The sequence below is a fragment of the Oncorhynchus mykiss genome, chromosome 22 (assembly GCF_057628025.1).
Source record: "Oncorhynchus mykiss isolate SJ-2025 chromosome 22, ASM5762802v1, whole genome shotgun sequence".
Lineage (NCBI taxonomy): Eukaryota > Metazoa > Chordata > Actinopteri > Salmoniformes > Salmonidae > Oncorhynchus > Oncorhynchus mykiss.
Genome location: NC_143043.1, coordinates 45,089,838 through 45,115,643, shown reverse-complemented (window position 1 = coordinate 45,115,643; position 25,806 = coordinate 45,089,838). Strand labels below are relative to the sequence as shown.

Genomic DNA, 25,806 nt, shown 5'->3' with positions numbered 1-25,806 from the left:
AGCAGGTGTCCACATACTTTTTGTCATGTAGTGTAGGTGTATGGAAATCAAATCAGCTAATTGGGCAGATTTGTTACCACTTAAGACCATTTTGCTGGCTGATTGGGCTGCACAACAAGTTGATTGTGGACAACTATAGCATTTTACCTAAGCCTAACCCTTTTCCGAACCTTAACCTGATTCTCCTAACCTGCCACAATAATTATCCTAAACTGCTACGCTACATTAGTTCACTTAACTTGCTATATTAACATTAAGTTAACATTAAATATTTGATTTAAGCTGACCCGCAGTGCACCTGCTTACCGCTGTTGATCCAACCATTGATTCTACTGCACCCATCACTGTTGACCCAACCATTGATTCTACTGCACCCATCACTGTTGACCCATCCAGTTATTTTGCAAAGCCCATTTTCAGACACCAAGTATGTAGATACCCATACTTGCCCCATCATTGGTCGCAGTGATATGGAATTAAGGGGGTAGTACTGTTCTTGTTTGCACCACATGATGTCGCCACAGCCCAAATTTACATTTTACTCTACAGTGGCATTGTCTGGCCACAGTGGTGTATTGTTAATACAGTTCCTTCACAGTCACAGGCCTAGATATTTCCTGAATTTAGGGCAATAACAAACTAATTTAGGCTAATTCCGACCAACAATGGAATATTGCATATCCTGTGGCTAAAATTAACTGAGGCAATGGTGTCGCTTCCTCGCCACTGACTACCGGTATTCTACTCCACACTGTTGCATTTAGATTTCAGTGACCTTGGCTGCACAATGTTCTAAGGTGATGCCACAGTTCTCACAATACATTCGGTAAATCTATAAAACCGGCAAAATACCAATACCATGGCATGAAAAGTAGTGGGAAAATGACAGGAATGCTCACTCGCGGTTTAACCAATTAAAACCGCGCCTCCCTGTCCTGTGACTCCACCCCGGTGCACTGGTGGCGCTACGAAGATGGCGCCGGTACGTTGCTATGCTGTTGCCTCTGCTGCATTCAGCGTGCATTGACAACGGACTCCGCTGAGAAAGTCAGAGACGCTATTCGGAAATCCGGAATACACTCCCCCCCCAAACATTTATGTCGCTCATACCCTCTCATTTACAAATCAAAGGAATTGTAAATATCATTCACTCGGTCTGAGATGCCTGCTGGTTCGCTGTAGCCAATGGTTGCTGTATCTTGTCTGTGGATTATTCGTCGCCGAGCAAATCGCGGATTCAAACTAGTAAAGGGCCCGCAGACAGTTGAATGTATGAAGCTGAAGGATCGGAGTGATAAAAATGAGGTTTTGTCGGAGTTCCCAGCGGGTGAACTGAACTTGGATTTTCAGTCCCTCACCCTAAACTCATTTCCCGTTGTAAGAAAACCATATTCCTTAAAAACTGGACGCCTCTGGAACTGTTTATGACGGTAAGATATTTGACAGACTGGCTACAGTACCTAGCTAAGCGATAGCGTTACTCGTTAGAACCACATTGTACTGAAAAGTAATGCAGCTTGTTAGTTACTGTACAGTAAGTTAACGTTAGATGGGTATGAACTGACTAGCTAACGTTAGCTAGCTAAATTACTAGGTCATTTTTGCTGTCCATAAACCCAACCAAGATATAGCTAAATGTTTTGCTAACTTATCTAGTTGCACTTTTGAACTGTCCTATACTCATGTCCAATGTAGGCTATGCTTTTTTATTTTATTTTATTGGAAATGAAAATAAACTGTTCACTACTGTCACTGTAACGTTAACGGTATTCACATGACTTCAGCTAATGTTAGATTTAGCCAGCTCAAATTTGACAGATTATGGAAGGAGAATAGCTAGCTAACCGTGTTTAGCTAATCCAATTCTGGATCATGTTGGAACTACCTACTGTAGCTAGTTAGGCAGTTGACTAGATATTTATAATTTTAATTACGCAGCTAGCTAAATTAGTTATAAAGCTACCTTAATTAACCCATTCTGAAATAGCCTACAACAGAGGCTACATTGTCATAATTTGCATCCAGTTACTGTATCCGCATGGCCCACTATCACCAAAGACAGAACAGTATGTGATCACTCACAACTGTTCAACCAGGTTGCAGTTGCCTTGTACTGACAGCTGTATCAGTCCTGTCACTTTCTTGTTGGTCATTTTGAAATAACATTAGGGAGAACTAACGTTACAAGCATTCGTCAAGGGTTTCCTTCCTTCTGACATTACTGAGGGCTGTTTCAAATTAGTAAATCGATGGTTAATCTGTCATTTCTGAATTTGGACATCATTCAATTATGTAGCTAGCTAATGTGGTCAGCGTTTACAATTACTTAATCGTCAGACATGACACATTGATGTTTGTGGAAGCCCATCGAGAGTGTAATTTACCTGGACTGATTTCAGCCTGCGAGCTCGAACATGTCACTACGTGAAAGCAAATTGAATGTCCGAGTTCAGCCTGAATGAATGATAGTCTACATTACAAGACCGGACCTCTCACTTGTCGCAAAAATGTTGGCTTTCTCAGGTCCCCGAATCTCATTCAATCGAACCTATTCCTCCCTTACACGCTGAATGACGGGCTGCTTTATAGTCCAAAGAGGACCTCTGTATTTTTCCTGTCCTCGTTTCATTAATCTAAGCCCCCATAGATTGCTACTTTGCTTCACAAAATCCTAAGGAGATCACGTCCAGGATTCAGAGAGAAATCAGATTCATGCCAAAGGGTGGATTTACATTACTCAAATGTGTCTAGTGAGTTCTATCTCTGTTCAACATCAGATTTACAACGTTTTTTATGCTAGCCTTGGATGTGGTGTGGCCAATGCCACATTCCTGCTGCATGTGGAGCTATTATCATACCTTTAAAAAAAACATATTATATAGACAAAGACATTCCAACTATACAGGAAGCTAATCCATATTGCACACAGTGGTGCACACTTGATACATGCAATGATTCCCAATTGTGTGGATATTTTAAAAGCCTTTCATTAAATTGGGCTAACAGAGCAAAAATGGTGTTTGTCTATTGGCATTAAGGTCATTCTTGCATGGACATGTGGTGTGGTGAGCTGTTGTCGTTAAACTGTACCACTCAGAGAGGTGTATGTGGCAGATATGTTGTGTGGGATACATCTCTTAAAGAGATGTATCCTGGACCTAGTTTGTGTCATCAAAGTAGTGTTGTGTAAAGAAGCCATAAGAGACTGTGACTGTGTGTCAGCAGAGATGCCTCTGTGTACACTAGAATAAAACCTTTTTTATGGGGACCCAGCTGGTAATCGAAAAATGGCCAGTGGCGAGAGCCATGGCTTAATAGGTTGTGTACCGGAACTGGGCATCCTTGGATTTGAAGTGGAGTGTGGGTGGGGTATTGGGACTGGGGGTAGAGGGAGAGGAGGGGGGAGAGGGTCCCAGGTGCGGGGATAATTGGGATAGACTACACCTGCTAACATGAGCATTGGCGAATCCACAGGGAGATTGATGGGACACAGCTAGCTAATCTACAATGAAGTAGGCTAACATTACTGCTGGGACGACAGTAACAAAGCTAAAGAGGCAGAATTTGTAGCCCTGTTATGCTCATACAATGGTTTTTGTGTTTATTTGACGACTGCAATGGGAATGCCATTGTCATCCTTGTTTCAGTTTATCATAAGTGAAAATACAGCTATAGGTTGGGGATGAGATAAACCTGTGATCGTAAGCCATGTCCTCTTGGATAATCCCTACCTACACCAATCAGTCAATACATTTCAACCCAGGTAAACTACTCTGAGAAGGCAGCAGCTCCAAGACTGACACCTGTGTTGACTTGGCTCAGGACCACCTCTGTTTGAGACACGAGGCATGCTAACAGGAGACAGCTCTTAGCTCTGACACTTTCTGTTTAGTTAGCCCTGCAATGAAAGCCACATGCTTGCCCTGGGTGTTACAGCAGTGTTGTCATGTGTGCAGCACACCCTGTCAGCACCCTTTGCAGAGACAGCCTGTGTGGCAATCCATAACGAAGGGCCCGTCGGGTCGGCCGGCCGGATATCACACCCGTTTCAGCAAATCTCTAAAAGGCAAAACACAGCTGTGTTTACACTCCCATCTCTCACAGCCTCACATCTCAGAATCAAATGTGTTTTGGCTAATCTTTTCATTTCCTAACTCTGTGATGATCGCTGTATTGCCAGCTAAATGAAGGGTATTCATCAGCTAAGCGACAGTACACAGAGGGATGAGTGACAGCTGGTTCTACACACTCCTGTTTGTACTGGACTACACTGTGCCTTGAAACGAAACATTACTTCCTGATATAACCAAGTTTAATCCACAACTGGCTTTAACTCTTTATCCTTCCCATTTCCCCAAATCAGCTTCTTAATTCTTGGAAGAGGGACCAGAATAGAAATACCCTTTTACCAACAACCACAACAAACCTCTCAGACATTTACAATTAACAATCTCCAGGGCAGATGATGGTAGGCTTCACATTAATCAAAGGTCCTAATTGGAGCACAGTGTAACAGCTTTATGCTCTAAAACACTGGCGTGGTAGGGTGGAAAGGTTCAACCAGTCCTTTCATTCAGAACCTATTGTTAGTTCACAGGCCTGTTGTCTCTTTTGCGCTGGACAGATGCATAACCAATCAGATGAAATAGCATTTTTGCTGCATGTTAATGATGTTATTGGTTACTCACCTGTTGTACATATTTAAGTTGTTGAAAAGTGTGGTAAGGAGAGACAGGAGCTTCTGACCACCTGCTGTCAACTGAATTTAACCTGCTCAATGCACCTACTCCCAGGTTGAACATTTGTGATTATAGTGTTGGAGATGCAGCATTTAGTTCAGAGCAATTCCACAGTAAAGGAATTACCACAGAACATGGTTAGCTTTAGACTTGATTTACAGAGGGGTAATTCCACGCAAATGGAATTACTCCTAGACTCCTATTTTTCACTTTAAGATGTATGCCGAACAAAACATTAATTTTTAAAGTTTAACAAACCATACAACACAATGACTACTTTAAATAATTTACACAATAAATCAAGTTTGGTAACAGAATTATGGTAAAATCCATAGAATTTGGATTGTAATAGGATCTCTGTGGTTTAATCTCACTGTTTTAATCTCACTGTTATCTCACTGTTACCAAACTTGAGCTGCAACATTCTTCCTGTAAATGTGTTTTTGTCAAATGTTTAGTGGAAAGGTACATTGTAAAGTGAAAAATCTTGAGTCTCAGTGTAATTCCGTTCCCATGGATTTGCACTTCTATTCCCAGCCAATGATTATTTAGGGTGCACCACTGGGACAAGAGAGGATTGGCTCATGACTGATACACCACCAGTAGGGAATTGAGAGAATGAGATGAAATCACCTATAAAAAGCCACGTGTGTGTGATTGCTATTGCCAGCTGTGGGAAGTCCCAATCTGGAACACCCTGTATGTTAAAGTCCAGCCCTGAAAGATAGACTGTTCTGTTTGCCTAGATTGGATACAGTGAGTTAGAATCTGCGTGTGCTTGTTGGAGACGGTAGTGCACTATTTCATAGTGAATAGACAGTTTTAGTCAACCCCCATCCAGTGGTTCTACTGAGCATGTTGGCGATGCCTGTTGCCCAGTACACTGCCCACTGTGCTAGACCATAGGAAGGTGATCTGCTCCAGCTGTGAGGGTTCATATTGGGCACTATGGACAGTGTGACTCAAACATCCTCACATCTTCCAGGTCAGATTAAGAGATTACGGGCCCCTGGGGGCTGCCTGCCGTAGCATAGCAGTGCTCTGGGTCATGGCTGAGTTTGCTGTGGCTTAGAAAATAACAGGTACGAACATTAAAGGATTAGCATGATCTGTGGTGATTACTGTATAGGGAGGGTTAGGGCCTATTAATGGACTAACAACGGGGAAGAAGAGGGCATGTCACCATCCATGCGTATGAAAACATAAATAGTGAGCTTTCTTCCATTTTCTGTTATAGTGCATCAGAAAGCAAAGATGAAGTGTAGCCATGATATTCCACATGAAAAGAGCCCACAGAACATGGTTCAGCTTAGACTTGATTTCTAGAGGGTGGTGCCTCTTTCTGAAACCTTTGTGCAGTATATCAACATTGAGTTGGATAGCGGGCTTTGGCGGCCTCTCAAATGACATCCTATGGGCCATGGTCAAAAGTAGTGCATTACATAGGGAATAGGGTGCCATTTGAGATGTAGCTTACAGTGCATTCGGAAGGTATTCAGACCCCTTCACTTTTTTCCACATTTTGTTACAGCTAGGGATGTACCGATATTACATTTTTGGCCGATACTGATATCCAATATTTTCTTTGCCAAAAAAAATGATAGTGATATTTTACATTTTAGTAGCCTTTTAAGCATTCCAGTACTGTTAAATAGTTACACACACAAACATGGACACAGTGGTCTAAGGCACTGCATCTCAGTGCAAGAGCCATCACTACAGTCCCTGGTTCCAGGCTGTATCACATCCAGCAGTGATTTGGAGTCCCATAGGGCGGCGCACAATTGGTCCGGGTTTGGCCGGGGTATGCCGTCAATTTGTTCTTAACTGATTTGCCTAATTAAATACAGGTTACTCACTCACTCACTCTCGCTCTGACCAAAACGTTATTTTGTTGGCATTTACGTATGTCCCCATTGCCAGTAAAACATAGTCAAAACATATTTCTTTCACTTACTTGCTGTGCTGTTTCATTGTTCATTTGTTCAGTCGTTTCATTCTCAACCAGGATTTCATCATACATGTCAAGCAGTGAAGTTTCAGTTCTGTCTGTAGCCTCTCTTCCTAAACCCTGTTTCTTGTCTGCATCGAAGTAGCGGTCCTTGTACCTAGCATCTAGCATGGTGGCAACACAGTAAAGAGGCTCAGAGAGAATGCCACTGAATTGCTTGTTCACAGCCTCTAGTACTTTTCCAAGTTTTAACCCCACTGTCTGTGTGGGCAGTTTTACGGAGCAGGTGTTTCAATGCCATGACAGAGGGTATCACGTCTGCTGCAGACACAGTTGATGAGCTTATTTCTCGTGTCAGTTCTTCGAATGGGGCCAGGAGCGTGTTCATGTTTCAAACATGTTCTCATATGCCATTTGAAATGGCAGCAGCGGTATGAGAACCAGCACATTCTTGAGCAATACTGCTTTCCTCAGTACAAATCCTCGTCGACCCACTGTGCTGTCAGACTCACCATGCTCACTGGGCTGACATCGCTGGTCCAAATGTCAGCTGTGAAGCTAATAGCAGTGACGCCCATAGCAAGTAGCTCATGGATGTGTGTTTCAACAATACTGTGTAACTCCGGTAGGGCAACCTCTGACAAGTAGCGCCTACTTGGTAGTATGTACCGGGGCTTGAGGTGCTCGACCTGTTAATGTATTTCGCCTTTGAGTTGTCTCGCTGAAAGGGTCTTACTCTTTCAAATGACTGCTTGACTTGAACTTGTTTAGTTGTTGGAAGTTTGCGTGTAGTTTATTTCTGCTTTTTGTTCTAAGTAGTCTCTGAACATCTGGAGGTGATGCACTTTCAAATGAATAATTAGGTTTGTGGTATTGAGAGTTTTCACTTTCACAAATGTTGCATATGGCCTTTTTGTTATCTTCCTTTGAAACTTCAAAATAGACCACACAGCAGACGTTGTGGGCTGGGTTAGGCCAACATGATGGTTGTCTAGCAATGATCACCAACAAGAATAATGTGCAATGCTGCACAATCATATACCTTGAGTCAATACTAGAAGCACCATTGGTAGTGATTACAGCTGGGAGTCTTTCCGGGTGAGTCTCAGAGATTTCCACACCTGGATTGTACAGTATTTGCACATTATTCTTCAAGTGCTCAAATTTGTTGGTGATCATTGCTAGACAACCATATACCTTGATTTATTGTGTTTTATATTGTGTTTTATTTTTCATAAATATTTGACAAATGTTAGAATTTTTCTTCTACTTTTACATTAGTGTTTTGTGTGCCGTAATTTCCGGACTATAAGCCGCTACTTTTTTCCCACGCTGTGAACCTCGCGGTTTATACAATGACGCGGCTAATTCATGGATTTTTCCCGCTTTCACAAGATTCATGCCGGCAAAAAACTGAGCACTGTCACATAATGTGACGTAAATCGAGCGCGCTCAAACTTCCCATCATTCTGATTACGATAGTCATTTTGTCACCCTCATCATGGCAAAGACACGGAGAAATGCATATGATGCAGCTTTCAAGTTGAAGACGATCGATCTGGCTGTTGGAAAAGGAAATAGAGCTGCTGACAGCGTGGAGCATTGTCAAAAAATCCACTATCATCAACGGGTTTCGAAAGGCTGGACTGCTGCGTGTTGAAGAGGGCAGCGATCCAACATCGGATGAAGCAATTCTGAGGCTATTCAACTCCGACACCGAAGGAGATGACTTCAGTGGTTTCAGAGCACAGGAGGAGGAAGATGGTGACCAATGACTTTCTTGGTAGGCTACTGTTTACTGCTATTTTTTTTGTTACAGGCCGTGTTTCATTTAAAGGCTGTGTAAAGTTTATTTGTTTCAATGTACCGGTAGGCACCTGCGGCTTATAGACATGTGCGGCTTATTTATGTACAAAATACAAAATTTTTAAAAAATCATTTTGATCCCACTTTGTAACATGCTGACCACACCTCCTGCATTGTTTGCACGAGCATTGCAAAATAAATGTACACATACATGTTATTCAATAATTTCATCTGAAATGCTTGTGTGCGTCAACAAGCATCTGTGTAGCCAGACGCTAAAATAGAATTTATACAACGTGCTACAAGTCCCATCTCCTCATTGGTTTTTAAGAGCATATACCCATGTGGGTGATTGAAAGATGAAATAGGTCCACACATCAGTCTAGTTGGTGGCTGTATTGTACCTTAAAGTTGGTTGCCATCCACTGTAGAAGACTGATTGAGGAGAGATTACTAGAACCTAACTAGGTTTCCCATTTTATCTGTGGATTAATTGTCACAGTAGAGAACACACGATTTTGTGTGACTCAAAAATCTACAAAAGTCCAGCAAATAAAGAACATTGTTCATTTCAGGTAAAATAACAACCCAATGTTTATATCCCAGGACAAATTAGCTAGCAACAGCAAGCTAGATATCTAAATGTCCAAGAATGTTTCATATGTGTTTTGACCTGTCCTCAAATGAATTATCATAGTTGGTTCGGGGTTTTTGATAATAACCTGCGTGTCCTGACCGCGTCTGGTGGAGATAGACAAACTCAGTATGTGCAACCGGATACATGCTCGGAGACGGTTTGGTCATCATGTAGCACATCAAAATGTGGAATAAGTCAAGGGGTGTGAATACTTTGATGTTACATTTCTGATGTCCTAATAACAGCAGGACTTTGTCAAAATAAAGGACAGAATTCACACAAGGAACTGTCCATGGAGTTTTGTGCAGAAACAACAATGGTTCTGAATATGTTAGGAAGGGAACTTTACAATTGCAAACCTTGTTAAAGACTTCAAGGTTCAGATTGGATTTGGCTGATTCTAAAGGTTGTGGTGTAAGGGCCCTTTGTTTCAGCTAGGTGAATGAACCCTTATCGCTGTTTGTACCAGAGCAGGTTTACCAGTGTTTACAAACCGAAGGTCAGATCATGGTCCTTCCTTCACTTTGATGCCTAAAGAATCTAGGCAATGCTCTCTACTCTTCTAATGGCAAACCTGTGACTGCATTTCCCTTAAAACACCCACAGGCCTCATCTTCTATAGCGCAGCCATCCAACCTCTGACATCTCTGGCATGTTGCTCTTGCCCTACGTTTTGCTCATATCTACTGCTGTGCTTGTTGTGACTTGCCCCCTCCTTCCTCCCCAACCCAGTAGGAAAAGTCTACCCTGACTCTGCTTGCACAGAACGTAAGAGAAGTGACACAATTTTCCTAGTTAAAATAAATTAATGTTAGCAGGCAATATTAACTAAATATGCAGGTTTAAAAATATATGCTTGTGTATTGATTTTAAGAAAGGCGTTGATGTTTATGGTTAGGTACATTGGTGCAACGACAGTGCTTTTTTTTGCGAATGCGCTTGTTAACTCAAGTAGGCTGTGATTCAATGATAAATTAACAGGCACCGCATCGATTATATGCAACGCAGGACATGTCCACTATCAGCTCCTTCGTTTTCTCTTGATGTTGAGAGGTTATTTTCCTGGCCCCACTCTGCTAGGGCCCTCACCTCCTCCCTTCAGACTGTCTTGTTGTTGGCAATCAGGCCAACCACTGTTGTGTTGTCTGCAAACTTGATTGAGTTGGAGGTGTGCGTTGCCACGCAGTAATGGGTGGACAGGGAGTACAGGAGGGGGCTGAGCACGCACCCTTGTGGGAGTGTGTAGTGTGATGGCAATATCATCCTCCGTGTCTCTATTGGTTGGTATGCGAATTGAAGTGGGTCTTGGGTGTCGGGTTTGGTGGAGGTAATATGATCCTGAATTAGCCTCTCAAAGCACTTCATAATGACTTCATAAGTGAGTGTTACGGGCGATTGTCATTAAGTTCACTTACCTTCGCTTTATCGGGTAAGGGTGGCCCTGAGGTGTTATGGAGAGACTTCAGAACAGAGTATCTATCTCCTGTTTCTCAATCAGTGCTGCTTGTGTAACCTAAGCCACTAAAGACAAGCTCTTAACCATATCGATGCACAGCTTCAAATGCCACAAGAGTTCCAGTCCTCGGACTGATGCCACTCTAGACAGCCACTGTTAAGATTGTACTGAAATACTACACCATTCATGGGTCTCTACCGAACATGCTGTGAGACAGTTGACAAACATAGTCATTACGGAATGTAAGCGACTTAGGGACTGTTTTTAGTTTTTATCCGCTGTCTATTTGAGTTGGACGCCCATAGAGGAAACAAAAATCTACGTCCAAATTAAATAAGGATACGCTGTAATCCAAAAATAAGACTAGTGCGTTAAGTGCTTTCTCCTTCAATTCCACTTGTTTTCTTTCCCCCTTCCATTGGAACCCTGAATTCATGTTCAACCTGTTCTAGAGGCAGAGTTGTTGGAAATGATTTTCTTCTCTCCATAACTTCCCTCAGTCTATGTATTTATGGTGACGGTGCCAAATGTAGCCTGGGGCTGTGAAAATGTCAGGTGTGCGTGCGTGTGTCAGAGAGTGGGGAACCTAGTTTCAAGTTCCTATCGACATGGTGTTCCAGGGAATGTGTTCACGTGAGGAAGCTTGAGAAACACCCTTCGCACCACAGTCCTGTCTAGATGGGATACAGCATTTGATGTAAAAAGTAGTTTTTTTTTGCATTTTTAGCTCTGTTGTGTAAGTAATTCAAAAACCTACAACAAAAAGTCAATTTTGACAAAAGCTGTACCCTTCTAGACAACCCTGCACCACCTCCCATACCGAAAACAGACATGCTTTCTGCACTCTGCTCTGTTAATATGCATGTTTGGCTTGCCTTAACTTTGGCTAACCCGCCCTTAGCTCACAGCCAAACGAGAGGAAAAGAGAGCAAGCATTTATGGTCCTGTAATAACACTAACCGGGGTCTCTCTGTACAGAATGTGTGTAGGGTATTTGTGCTTGCGAGCTTTGCTTATAAACTTTGGTAGCTGCCCCACTTCATGGAATAGTACACTCTCATGCTCGATCTGCTTTCAAGGTTGTTGATTGAAGAAGCTATAATGGTTCCTTTTATTCTTTCAGAGTTCATAGGACTGTTCCTGTCCGCATCTACAGACCTGTCTGTTTTTTTAGATTTCATGTATTCTGTAATAGTGAGGGAGTGGGAAGAGCATGTTATTTTCTTCTCTAGGGATAATAACAGAAGCTGTTACATTCTTGTGGTTACTGACTGTGATTTCAGCACTGGGCCAAGTCTGACTCGTTCCCGCTGCAGTACCCTGCAGTTCAGTTTAACAGTCCCCAGCATGTAACGACACAGCTAGCCTTGACTTCTGGTCCTTGACAGATGATTTTGCAAAATGGTTTTCACAAAAATCCCCAGTCATACTTGACAAGAAAACGTGAGTAGCCTAAAAGCCTTTCCATTGGGTTGTCATCATTGGATTCAAGGGGTCATCCTCTGGGGCCCCTCTATGAGCTACGCCTGGGTGTAGATTCTACACCTAGTAGGGAGCAGGTGTTAAATTGGGACTAGATTCTACACCTAGTAGGGAGCAGGTGTTACATTGGGACTAGATTCTACACCTAGTAGGGAGCAGGTGTTACATTGGGACTAGATTCTACACCTAGTAGGGAGCAGGTGTTACATTGGGACTAGATTATATCATTCTGCCTCTTGCACTGAGATGCAGTGCCTTAGACCGCTGCACCGCTTGGGAGCCCGGTGGGAAAACGTTTCACGTGCTCTCATGCTCAAGACAATCTCTTGTTTACTGCTGGTCAATTGCACTTTAACATAATGTCACTGCCAAAGACCATTGGTTTTAAAGTTAAGCAAACCATACAACTCTATGCTCAAGGACTTTTAAATTATTATTTTTTATATATATTTTTTTTAAAATATAATTTCTACTGAAAATATATACAGAACCAGTCAAGTTTGGACACACCTACTCATTCCAGGGTTTTTATTTTATTTTTACTCTATTCTACATTGTAGAATAATAGTGAAGACATCAAAACTATGAAATATCACATATGGATTCATGTAGTAACCAAAAGTGTTAAACATCTAAATCTATTTTCATGAATGCATCTCTATTAACAGGTGTGTCTTGTTCATTTGTGGAATTTCTTTCTTTCTTAATGCGTTTGAGCCAGTCAGTTGTTTTGTGACAAGGTAGGGGTTGGTATACAGAAGATAGCGCAATTTGGTGAAAGACCAAGTCCATATTATGGCAAGAACAGCTTAAATAAGCAAAGCGAAATGATTACTTTGAGACATGAAGGTCAGTCAATCTGTAAAATTTCAAGAACTTTGAAAGTTTCTACAAGGGCAGTCGCAAAAACTATGTTTTTTTTCAACAAGTGCTTTGTTGAAACTGGCTCTCATGAGGACCGCCACAGGAATGGAAGACAGAGTTACCTCTACTGCAGAGGATAAGTTTCTTTAGAGTTACCAGACTCAGAAATTGCAGCCCAAATAAATGTTTCACAGAGTTCAATTAACGGGCACATCTCAACATCAACTGATCAGAGGAGACTGAGTGAATCAGTCCTTCGTGGTCGAACTGCAAAGAAACCACTTCTAAAGGACCAAAATAAGAAGTAGACTTGCTTGGCCCAAGAAACATGAGCAATGGGCACTAGACCGATGGAAATCTGTCATTTGGTCTGATGAGTACAAATTTTAGATTTTTGGTTCCAACCGCCGTGTCTTTGTGAGACACCGAGTACTTGAACAGATGATCTCTGCATGTGTGGTTCCCACCGTGAGGCATGGAGGAGGTGTGATGGTGTGGGGGTACTTTGCTGGTGACACTGTCTGTGATTTATTTAGAATTCAAGGCACACTTAACCAGCATGGCTACCACAGCATTCTGCAGTGATACTCCAGCCCATCTGTTTTGCGCTTAGTGGGACCATCATTTGTTTTTCAACAGGACAATGACCCAACACACCTCCAGGCTGTGTAAGGGCTATTTGACCAAGAAGGAGAGTGATGGAGTGCTGCATCAGATGACCTGGCCTCCACAATCACCCGACCTCAACCCAATTGAGATGGTTTGGGATAAATTGGACCACAGAGTGAAGGAAAAGCAGCCAACAAGTGCTCAGCGAATGTGGAAACTCCTTCAAGACTGTTGGAAAATCATTCCTAAAGAAGCTGGTTGAAGGAATGCCAAGAGTGTGTAAAGCTGTCATCAAGGCAAAGAAAGGGTGGCTACTTTGAAGAATCTCAAATTTATTTATTTATTTTTTGGTTCTACATGATTCCATATGTGTTATTTCATAGTTTTGAAGTCTTCACTATTATTCTACAATGTAAAAAATAATAATAAAAGTCTTAAACAAATCAAAAATATATTTGAGATTCTTCAAATTAGTCACCCTTTGCCTTGATGACAGCTTTGCACACTCTTGGCATTCTCTCAACCAGCTTCACATGGAATGCTTTTCCAACCTTGTGTGTTCAACCTTTGACTGGTACTGTATATAAAACACTAATCGGATTTACATAACTTTTCAACCCCCTTAGTCAATACTTGTTAGAATCACCATTAGCAGCAATTACAGCTATCAATTTGTTTGTTGAGCAATGTTAGACAGCCATTTTCAACTCTTAACATTGATTTTTAAACCGATTTTATGTCAACATTGTAACTAGGCCACTCGGGTATATTACATTTCATCGCGGTTAGAAACTCCAGTGTATATTTGGCCTTTTCTTTAGGTTATTGTCCTGCTGAAAGGTGAATTCATCTCCCAGTATCTGTTTGGAAAGCAGACTGAATCAGGTGTTCCTCTAGGATTTTTTTTCTGTGCTTAGCTTTATTCCATTTATTTTATGATAAACACCCTAGTTCTTGCCGATGACAAGCATACCCATAACATGATGCAGCCCCACCATGCTTGAAAATTTGGAACGTGGTACTCAGTGAAGTGTTGCGTTGCATTTGGCTAAAACATAACGCTTTATCTTCAGGTCAAAGTTCATTTCTTTGCCACATTTTTTGCAGTTTTACTTTAGTGTGTTGCAAAAAATGCTTTTTTTAAAATATTTTTTATTCTGTAAAAGCTTCCTTCTTTTCACTCTGTTAATTAGGTTATTATTGTGGAGTAACTACAATGTTGTTGATTCATCCTCAGTTTTCTCCCATCACAGCCATTAAACTCTGTTTTAAAGTCGCCATTGGCCTCATAGTGAAATCCCGGATCGGTTTCCTTCCTCTCCGGCCACTGAGCTAGGGAGGACACCTGTATCTTTGTAGTGACTGGGTGTATTGATACACCATCCAAAGTGTAAGTTAGTAACTTCACCATGCTCAAAGGGATATTCAATGTCTGCTTTTTTATTTTTTACCCATCTACTAATAGGTTCCCTTCTTTGCGAGGCATTGCAAAACCTCTCTGGTGTTTGTGGTTGAATCTGTGTTTGAAAATCACTGCTCGACTGAGGAACCTTACAATTATCTGTATGTGTGAGTTATAGAGATGAGGTAGTCATTCAGAAGTCATGTTAAACCTATTATTGCACACAGTGAGTTCATGCTACTTGTTACGTGACTTGTTAAGCACATTGGTACTCATGAACTTATTTAGGTTTTCCATAACAAAGGGGTTGAATTCTTATTGACTCGAGGGCATTTCAGCTTTTCATTTTTAAATAATTTGTACAAAATTCAAAAACATAATTACACTTTGGTGTGATGAGGTGTAGTGTGTAGGCCAGTCCCCCCCCCCCCCCCCCCCCAAAAAAAATCACAATTTAATCCATTTTAAATTCGGGCTGAAACTAAACAAAATGTGGAAAAAGTTGAAGGGTGTGAATACTTTGTGAAGAAACCGTATTTCTAATATCTTTTTAGACTTTTGGTAGATGTTTTCTTAGACCCATTTTCCAACTGTTTGACCAGAAACAAAAACGTTTGCTTATTCCACATTTTTAGGATGGTAAATTTATTTATGAAAAATAGACTGTTAGCTATCATTTTACACAAAATTTGATGTGCTGCTATGATCTTCATGGAGATTTTTACATGGGAATGCCTTGCTGCTCAACCCGCAGCCATAGCTGTACCTCCACCACTGGCTTCTCACGGCACAAATTGATTACGCCACACATTTTTTCCCTCTCTGCCTCTGCATTTCGTGTGAGATGAATGTGACAGACTGATTTCTGAGAAGTGGTAAAAAAAAGTGGAAGCTTCCTTCATGAGAATTCCAGTTCTACAATTGCATGTATAAATATCCCTTAAAAATAACCAATCTGTCACAATTTGTGTTTGAGGAGGAAGTGGTTGTTTTGAGAAAATGTTCAGATGAATCTTATCTCGTACATCATTCAGAGGGGAAATGTTAGAGTAGCTCAACGGCAGGGAAACCTAGTGGGAGCTACATTATACATCAGTAGAAACACTCATCAGATAAATGTGCTGCTGGGCCTATTAGGTCACATTCTCAGACCAGACGTGAACACACACACACACACCAGACGTGAACACACACACACACACCAGATGTGAACACACACACACACACACACACACACACACACACACACAGAGTGTTTTGTATTGCTGTCCTTGTGTGAGGATCAAATAATTAATTACCATCCAAAATCCTATTTTCACTAACCGTAAATCTAACCTTAACTCCTAACCTTAATTATAAACCTAAACTTTTGTTTTTCCTTGTGCGGACCGGCAAAATATCCACCTTGTTTTTCTATCCTTGTGAGGACTTCTGGTCCCCACAAAGATAGTTAAACACACAGTGTTTTCAGTGTGACACCCTCGTCAAAGGCACTAAACCTCTCCAAGGTGATTATTTACACTACTGGCAATGAATTTTATGCCTTCTATAAGCAGCGTGTGTGCGTGTGCGCGCGCGCATGTGCGTGTGTGTGTGAACTCCGTTTGAGAGTTTAAATGTTGCGAGGCAGAAAAAGGCTCATGCCAGTTAGGCCTACTTTATCTGTTTCCATTCTATGTGGTTTCTTAGATGACTCCTCGTTTCCTCTTTCAGAGACCGAGAAAGAGGGAGGGGTTTCCACACTGACGCCATTTTTAATTTCCACTCTTCTTCCCTCTCCATGGGTCAGCGCATGATTAGCAGGAGGACTGAGCAGAGTGTTGTTCCTCTGAAATTTAAAAGCTAATGGTCATATCTGGATGTGACGATAAAGCCCTTGTCTGAAGAGGATTAGGCACAATTCAAATGTCAGTTTTCTTATATAATTGGAGTTTCCCTTCTCCAGAATCTCCACCACGTCTGACCACTCCAGTGTGATTCTAAGAAATGGGCACATGTCACAACTGACTGATATGTATCAAACTGACTGACAGCAGTTGCTGATCAGTTCCTGTCCAAATTCCAAGAGCCTTTTCCAAACTTTCTCACACTTTTTTATCTGACCAATACCATTAACAAGACAAGTCAGTGTCTATGGTTGTGAGTTAGGACTGACACATGCCTTGACAGTGTTCTTAGCAACACAGCCTGAAGAACAGAGGGTCACTTGTGTGTGTCTATAATTCACTCTACCCACACTGCGCCAGGATCCTCTCCATTTTAAAACTTGGAAGTCACACAGAGCCCACAGAGGAAGTTTTTGTGTCCAAGTCTGAGATGCATCGGAAACTAGTCGTAAAGAATTCACAAGGGCTAACTTCCTCCCAGACTATTAGCAATCTCCAGCAGCCTGAGCTTGAGCAGCTCTGGGGCATTTTCTACAGCTCTTCTAATGAACAGAGGCTGATTCACTTACAGCCTATCAATCTCCCTGGAACTCCTTAGCTGGTTCCCCCTGCCTCATCCTGCATGTTGATTCCCCTCTGGAGGTAGCCGACTAATCTGCCCGGGCCGTTAGTTGCCCATCAGGGCAGGTATGATGCCTCTAGTTGGCTCTATCGTTGGCCATAAGTGGGTCGCAGGAGCAGCAGTGGGCCCCCTCCATGACACACCTGGCTTCCCCTCCACGACAGCTGCCACACAGGAAGGTCAAGGTGGATGCGGGAAGAAATTTGCTGCGTGATCAGAACACGGCCCCCTAACATTTAAACCTGCTAACGTAAGCAGAAGAAAATCTGGAGAATGTGCTGCTTTAATCAAATGTATGTTTCTTTTTCTGAAAGTCATGAGTCTAGTGCAACGGGAAAGAGAGGGTCTCTTGTTTTCAATCCGAGCCTCTTGAATGATGTTGTGTAACCAGTTCCCCCTCTCACAGCATTGTCCTGGATGACTGATCAAATGTTAAACATCGCTTTAGGATGGTTTTAATGACTGAATCGTAATGTATTTTGATTTGACCAATAAGCTGTGTTATTAGGCTGTAGCCTAGGGTTATATTTGTACCAGTTTATATGTCGTGACAGAGGCGAGAGTCGTCATGTCATGAGACACAGGCCTTCTGGGGGCACAGACGTCATAATACTTAACGTCGGGAGGTGCGACACACAAGGCCAGCCCAACCCTATAGATGCTGTAAAGAGGTCAATCGAATTGACCAAAACAATGGAAATTAGGGATGCACAATATATTGGTGAACATATCGGAATCGGACGATTATTAGCTAAAATTTCCAACATCGGTATTGGCCCGATGTTAAAAACCGTTGTCAATGTACATACCTATATTACGTAGGTACATCATGTAATGATGCCAAGTAAAATGTTGAGCTACACGTGCAACACAGCATTCTTAACCTAGCCCACAAGGTCTGCTGTGTGGATCGAGCAGTCAACAAGTCGAGCAGTCATTTGAAAGAGTAAGAAAATTTCAGCGAGATAACTCGAAGGCAAAATCCATTAAAACCAATATAATGGACTTCATTGCCCTTGTCAATCAACCGTTCTCTGTCGTGGGTGATGTTGGCTTTCATCGACTGGTCGAGCACCAGGGCACACTACCAAGTACGCTATTTTTCAGATGTTGCCCTACCGGAGTTACACTAATAGCGTCACTGCTATTAGCTTCACGACAAACATACCATTGAACACCATTTGGGTCTTTTGCGTGTCAAAAAAGATACAGTAGCACTGTCAAAGCTGAACATAAACGTCTGCAAACAAGCAAACACTGGCCACAAACAATGTTTACAATACTGCGTTGGTAATAATGCATCATTTGCTCGACGGCAACTTCTGGGGTAGCTAGTTTAGCTTGGTACCTAGCTTGCGCCAATACATCCAGCCTGAAAACAATGACCAGTTGAAACTGCAGTCATTTTCATTATTCTTAGCAATGATTTAAGAATCCTTGTGAGTAAGTATTAGCTAGGTTGTCGCTTGTTGTTCACCTATTGAAATTTAACTTCAGTTCATGAAAATAAATAGCTAGCCAGCTATTTAACCGTGTTGCCCAAAGCTAACGTTATAAGAAGCCAGCTAGCTTCATCTGGCTAGTGAGGCTCGACCGGACCTGGTTATGTGTTGTGAAGCTAGCCACAATAAGGATTAGGCACAATAGTGGAATTTTGCAGTTTGCCTTTAAAAAAATAAAAGTATGTCATTGGGGCGGCAGGTAGCCTAGTGGTTAGAGTATTGGACTAGTAACCGAAAGGTAGCAAGATCGAATCCCCGAGCTGACAAGGTAAAAAATCTGACTTGCCTAGTTAAATAAAGATAAAATAAAAAATGCTAATGAATACAAATAGTGGAACTATGCTATAGTTTTATTTTGAAGGCTAACCGCAAAGTCGACTATTGTGGCAAGCTTCCCATAGATGGGTCTGACCACCATTAATCAACTAAGAACTGTCTTATAAATTAGGTTTATTTTAGATGATACCTAAATTATGTAGTTTTGTTATGTTTTTGAGGAAGAACATTGTTTGCATCCATGAGCTTGCTAGCTTTTTTTTATGACCAGCACTGTAGGTGTGCTTGACAACTTTACAAGCATCATAGCATACATATTGATGAATCGTTGAGACATATGAAATGCAAGTGATAGTGTAATCAATGTGTAATAACTACAACCAAAAAAATATGAACTCGTTAAATTATTACGTGACGTGCAGTCATATTCAGTCCTGATTGGTCAAATAGAGTTATTTACACGTATCTTTTTTGACACGCAAAGACCCAAACGGCATTCCATAGAAATCCCGAGCAAATGAACAACAAAACAGCACAGCAAGTAAGTGAAAGAAATAGGTTTTGATTTATGTTTTCATCACGGCCAGATGTGATACAGCCTGGATTCGAACCGGGGACTGTTTTTTAATTTTTTTTTTAATTTATTTCACCTTTATTTAACCAGGTAGGCTAGTTGAGAACAAGTTCTCATTTGCAACTGCGACCTGGCCAAGATAAAGCATAGCAGTGTGAACAGACAACACAAAGTTACACATGGAGTAAGTAAACAATTAACAAGTCAATAACACAGTAGAAAAAAAAGGGGAGTCTATATACATTGTGTGCAAAAGGCATGAGGAGGTAGGCGAATAATTACAATTTTGCAGGATAATAACACTGGAGTGATAAATGATCAGATGGTCATGTACAGGTAGAGATATTGGTGTGCAAAAGAGCAGAAAAGTAAATAAATAAAAACAGTATGGGGATGAGGTAGGTAAAAATGGGTGGGCTATTTACCGATAGACTATGTACAGCTGTAGCGATCGGTTAACTGCTCAGATAGCAGATGTTTGAAGTTGGTGAGGGAGATAAGTCTCCAACTTCAGCGATTTTTGCAATTCAGTCACAGGCAGCAGAGAACTGGAACGAAAGGCGGCCGAATGAGGTGTTGGCTTTAGGGATGATCAGTGAGATACACCTGCTGGAGCGTGTGCTACGGATGGGTGTTGCCATCGTGACCAGTGAACTGAGATAAGGCGGAGCTTTACCTAGCATGGACTTGTAGATGACCTGGAGCCAGTGGGTCTGGCGACGAATATGTAGCGAGGGCCAGCCGACTAGAGCATACAAGTTGCAGTGGTGGGTGGTATAAGGTGCTTTAGTGACAAAACGGATGGCACTGTGATAAACTGCATCCAGTTTGCTGAGTAGAGTGTTGGAAGTAATTTTGTAGATGACATCGCCGAAGTCGAGGATCGGTAGGATAGTCAGTTTTACTAGGGTAAGTTTGGCGGCGTGAGTGAAGGAGGCTTTGTTGCGGAATAGAAAGCCGATTCTTGATTTGATTTTCGATTGGAGATGTTTGATACGAGTCTGGAAGGAGAGTTTGCAGTCTAGCCAGACACCTAGGTACTTATAGATGTCCACATATTCAAGGTCGGAACCATCCAGGGTGGTGATGTTGGTCAGGCGTGCGGGTGCAGGCAGCGAACGGTTGAAAAGCATGCATTTGGTTTTACTAGCGTTTAAGAGCAGTTGGAGGCCACGGAAGGAGTGTTGTATGGCATTGAAGCTCGTTTGGAGGTTAGATAGCACAGTGTCCAAGGACGGGCACTGTAGTGACACCTCTTGCACTGAGATGCAGTGCCTTAGACCACTGCGTTCATGTGTGTGTTAACTATTTAACTGTACTAGGATGCTTAAAACGCAGCTAAAATATTGGTTATCGGTATAGGTTTTTTTGGCAAGGAAAATATTGGATATCGGCCAAAACTGTCATATCGGTGCATCACTAATGGAAATACCATGAGAACTCGTGGGGGAAAGAAACCGAGTCTCCTTATTGCCAACGAGCTAAATTACCCTACATTTAGGCTATTGTTAATGTGTATTTCACACTATGTTGAGGTAAAAATCAGAGTGTAATGCTTGTATGAATGTCAACCCGAATACATGTTCATGTCATCGTTACCAATAAACTGCATTACAGTTCACAATGACGTTGAATACCACCACCGATTTCTGTATGCTAGCTATGCTAACCATCTTATACGAACGGGAGTTAGCATTTAGCAGTCACTACTTCTAAACCTGAAAAGGGACAAGTTCTACATGTTATGCAGCTAAAACATCCACATTTATCCACATCGGACTTAAGTAACCACATTGTGGACCTGTTACAATACAATACATCATCCCCATTTTTTAGATCAGATTTGTTGGTGCACATTCAATCTGTTGTTCCGTTGACTCCTTTACCACGTCTATGGCCGCCGCTCTGCTCGTCTCATCTAGCTGACCTTTTGAGCACTGTTTGTGTGCTCAGAATACGTTAAACTTGATGTTCTAGGAAAGGACTGAAACTCTCTCTTGTGTGAAAGCCTCGGTTGTAAACTGCATCCCCCCCAACACTATCCCCCAGCCTCCACCCCCTGTGGGCCGCTGGCCACTCAGCTATGAATGGCCTTGAGAGAATGAATGGTTTCTCCAAGGAGTTGATTATTGCAATTTGCATAATGGTCTTGCTCGGGAGTGACAGGCAGAGTGGAGGCTGAAAGAGAAAAGGGCATACACACAAAACATTTCCCCACAGTAGGAGCAGGAAAATAGAAGGGGGAAAGGAGGGGATGGAAGAGAGATGGGAGAGCACAGCACAACTCAAGAAGTGCTATTTATGGGATTGTATGAAATGTATATATTTTTTTTGAGGGTCTGAGATGATGGCTGTCCGGGACAAATAGTACTTGCTCTCTGGGAGCCATCAGACTGTTTAAATAGTCACCACTAGCTGGCCTCCACCCAGTGCCCTGACCCGAACAAAGATTTTACTGAGTTACAGTTCCTATAAGGAAATCAGTCAGTTGAAATAAGTTCATTAGGCCCTAATCTATGGATTTCACATGACTGGGAATACAGATATGCATTTTGGCCACAGATACCATAAAAAAGGTAGGGGCGTGGATCAGAAAACCAGTCACTATCCGGTGTGACCACCCTTTGCCTTATGCAGCGCGATACATCTCCTTCACATGGAGTTGAACAGGCTGTCGACTATGGTCTGGAGAATGTTGTCGCACTCTTCTTCTATGCGAAGTTGCTGGATATTGTCCGGAACTGGAACACGCTGTCGTAAACCTCAATCCAGAGCATCCCAAATATGCTAAATGGGTGGAATGTCTAGTCAGTATGCAGGCCATGGAAGAACTGGGACATTTTCAGGTTCCAGGAATTGTGTCCAGGTCCTTGTGACGTGGGGCTGACCTTGCGTTATCATGGTGAAGCATGAGGTGATGGCGGAGGATGAATGGCACCACAATGAACACGGATCTGTAGTGACTCCTTTAATTGTCCCCAGCACAAGGTGCACCTGTGTAATGATCATGCTGTTTAATCAGCTTCTTTATATGCCACACCTGTCAGAAGGCTGGATTATTTTAGCAAATGAGAAATGCTCAAGAACAGGGATGCAAAAAAATTTGATTTGATTTTGATTTACAATACCAGTCAAAAGTTTGGACATACCTACTCATTCAAGAGTTTTTCTTTATTTGTAATATTTTTGGTATTGTAGAACAATAGTGAAGACCTCAAACTATTAAATAACACATTGGTCATTGTCTTGTTGAAAAACAAATTATAGTCCCACTAAGCGCAAACCAGGTGGGATGACGTATCGCTGCAGAATGCTGTGGTAGCCATGCTGGTTAAGTGTGCTTTGAATTCTAAATAAATCACAGACAGTGTCACCAGCAAAGCACCATCACGCCACCTCCTCCATGCTTCACCGGTGGGAACCACCGTGTCTTTTACTTGAACTCTGAAACATTTATTTGGGCTGTGATTTCTGAGTCTGGTAACTCTAATGAACTTATCCTCTGCAGCAGAGGTAACTCTGGGTCTTCCTTTCCTGTGGTGGTCCTCATGAGAGACAGTTTCATCATAGTGCTTGATGGTTTTTTAGACTGCACATGAAGAAACTTTCGAAATGTTGGATTGACTGACCCTCATGTCTTAAAGTACTAATTGATTGTCATTTCTCTTTGCTTAATTGAGTTGCTCTTGCCACAATATGGACTTGGTCTTTTACCAAATAGGGCTCTCTTCTGAATACCACCCTTACCTTGTCACAACACAACTGATTGGCTGAAATGCATTAAGAAAGAAAGAAATCCCACAAATGAATTTTTAACAAGGCACACCTGTTAGTTGAAATGCACTACCTCATGAAGTTGGTGGAGAAAATGCAAAGGGTGGCTATTTGAAGAATCTCACATTTAAAATACATTTTGATTTGTTTAACACTTTTTTTTTTTTGGTTACTACATGATTCCATATGTGTTATTTTATAGTTTTGATTTCTTCACTATTATTCTACAATGTAGAAAATAGTACAAATAAAGAAAAACCCTTGAATGAGTAGGTGTGTCCAGACGTTTGACTAGTGCTGTAAATAACAAATTGATTTATTGTAGCTTTATGGTCTGTCATTGTCTCTTCACTGATCTTATTCTCATAGATGAATGAACCATTTTAGACAGGTCTTCAGTAGACTCCAATGGGATAATTTTTTGTTTCCATTCAATATGATATGTGATGATGGCGGTTCAAAATGTTCAAGGTCAATAGTGCAACAGCGAACGTCCTCAGAAACAATGAGCAGGAAACAAATTGCGACCTGGAGTTTGTGTTGTCGTTCTTCACCACATTCGTATGCTCAGTCTTTATCTAGCCCATCTCTTTGCTCATATTAAATGAAGCGTAACGGTGATCTCTCCAATTTTTGATGCAGCTGGTGTTGAATGGTGCTTACATCCGCCTAGAGAATAAGCCTAACATATGTATTGGACAGACATTGTGTGAGAGACATCAGTCAGTGATCCTTCATTGGATTTGCAGCCAGGGGAAGAGTGTGTCAGCCTAGTCCAGGAAGGTTTGTGGTAGAGTTAGGACATGGAGAGTGTCTTTTACAGAGACGGAGGCATTGCTGCTCTACAGACACGGCATGGTCGCTGTAGAGATGATGTGTCAAATCTTTTCAAGTCAGTCTGGCAACGCTCATACAGAATAACGGTTCTGAAATGTATTCTTCTGGAAATAAAACATGTACAGGATTTAAAAGGCCCATTGCAGTCCAAAACATGATTTTTCTGTGTTGTATATGTATTTATACACTGATGTGGGAATAACACAAGGCAGTAAATTAGTTAAAAGACCAATAAGAGGGAGAATGCCAAAACACTCTGCCAATAGCAGCTAGTTTTCAGGTTTCCCCTCCCAACTCAGGCCACTTCCGGACACTCCTATCAAAATTCATGCAATAAAATTGTCCTTTGCAAAGAAGCTATTTTTAATTTGACCGTTTTAATTGAAAACAAATCTCAGTAAGGTACTTACATTGTTACCCAGAAATGATTTGATTTGGAGATAAAAACGACATCATTGGACCTTTAAAAGGGCAGAAAGCTTTAGGTCAGAATCAAATCAAATGTTATTTGTCACATGCTCCGAATTCAACAGGTGAAATACAACCTTACAGTGAAATGCTGACTCACAAGCGCTTAACCAACAATGCAGTTGGTTAAAAAAAGTAAAAGTAAAAGATAAGAATTACAAATAATTAAAGAGCAGCAGTAAATAACAATAGTGGGGCAATAAACAGGTGGGTACCGGTACAGAGTCATTTGAGCTACCCACAACCCCTAAACACACCCTCTTAAAAAAATAAGCATTCTTTTTTTCCCCTCTCTTCTGTGTGTTCTGTCCATTTATATGTGCTGTCCTAGATACTAGTACAGCAAACCTGTAGTGTTGCTTTTTCTTCTACTGTTCGAGCTATGAACCGTCGTCTCTCCTGTTTTTGTTTCCTAAAACAAGCCTCTCTGTTCTTAGTTGTATTGTTGTGCCTGAGTTGTCACGCTAGCTGTCGACCTGGGTGGATCTCAGTGGGGATTCCCCATAGTGACTCCTCCTTTTCTACTGTAGCTGCTGTCTGATGATTGACTCACTGCTTCTGATCCCTGTGCTTTGCCAAGTAGGTGCCTCGTGAAAGCTAGCTACTTCACTTTAAAAAAAAAAATATGCAGGGCTCTGTTGGCAGCGCTCACCAGACGTCTTTCCCTATCAGCTCACATGAAGATGAAGACGCTCTCATCTCTAAATCTGTGATCACCTGTTTCTCTGCGGCCAGTGTAAACTGCACTACAGCACCTTGCTGGAGCAGGAAAGAGAGATCTCCTGAGATTCTTCTGGGCTTTTCTAATATCCTGTTGATAGTAGAGAGGCAGAGGGGTGAGGGGGAAGGACTGGTACGTAGAGGGGAGGATGGGAGACAGAAAGGCTGCTGGGCTGTCTGTGTTTGTAATAAGCCGAGTGC

At 41.8% G+C, this 25,806-nt stretch overlaps 1 protein-coding gene across 8 annotated transcripts in view; it reads left to right on the top strand.

Annotated features, from left to right (window-relative positions):
- The first annotated feature begins 818 nt into the window (after positions 1-818).
- The window catches only part of LOC110502147 (tyrosine-protein phosphatase non-receptor type 4), a 109,401-nt gene continuing 84,413 nt past the window's right edge, over positions 819-25,806 (top strand). For 3 of the 8 annotated variants that reach the window (XM_090216154.1, XM_090216152.1, XM_036959299.2), the window contains exon 1: positions 954-1,430. The gene's annotated coding sequence lies outside the window, so the exon portion shown is untranslated. Of the gene's footprint in view, positions 1,431-25,806 lie in introns of all 8 variants that reach the window. The other 5 variants (XM_036959301.2, XM_036959298.2, XM_036959300.2 and 2 more) reach the window with 4 other exon arrangements.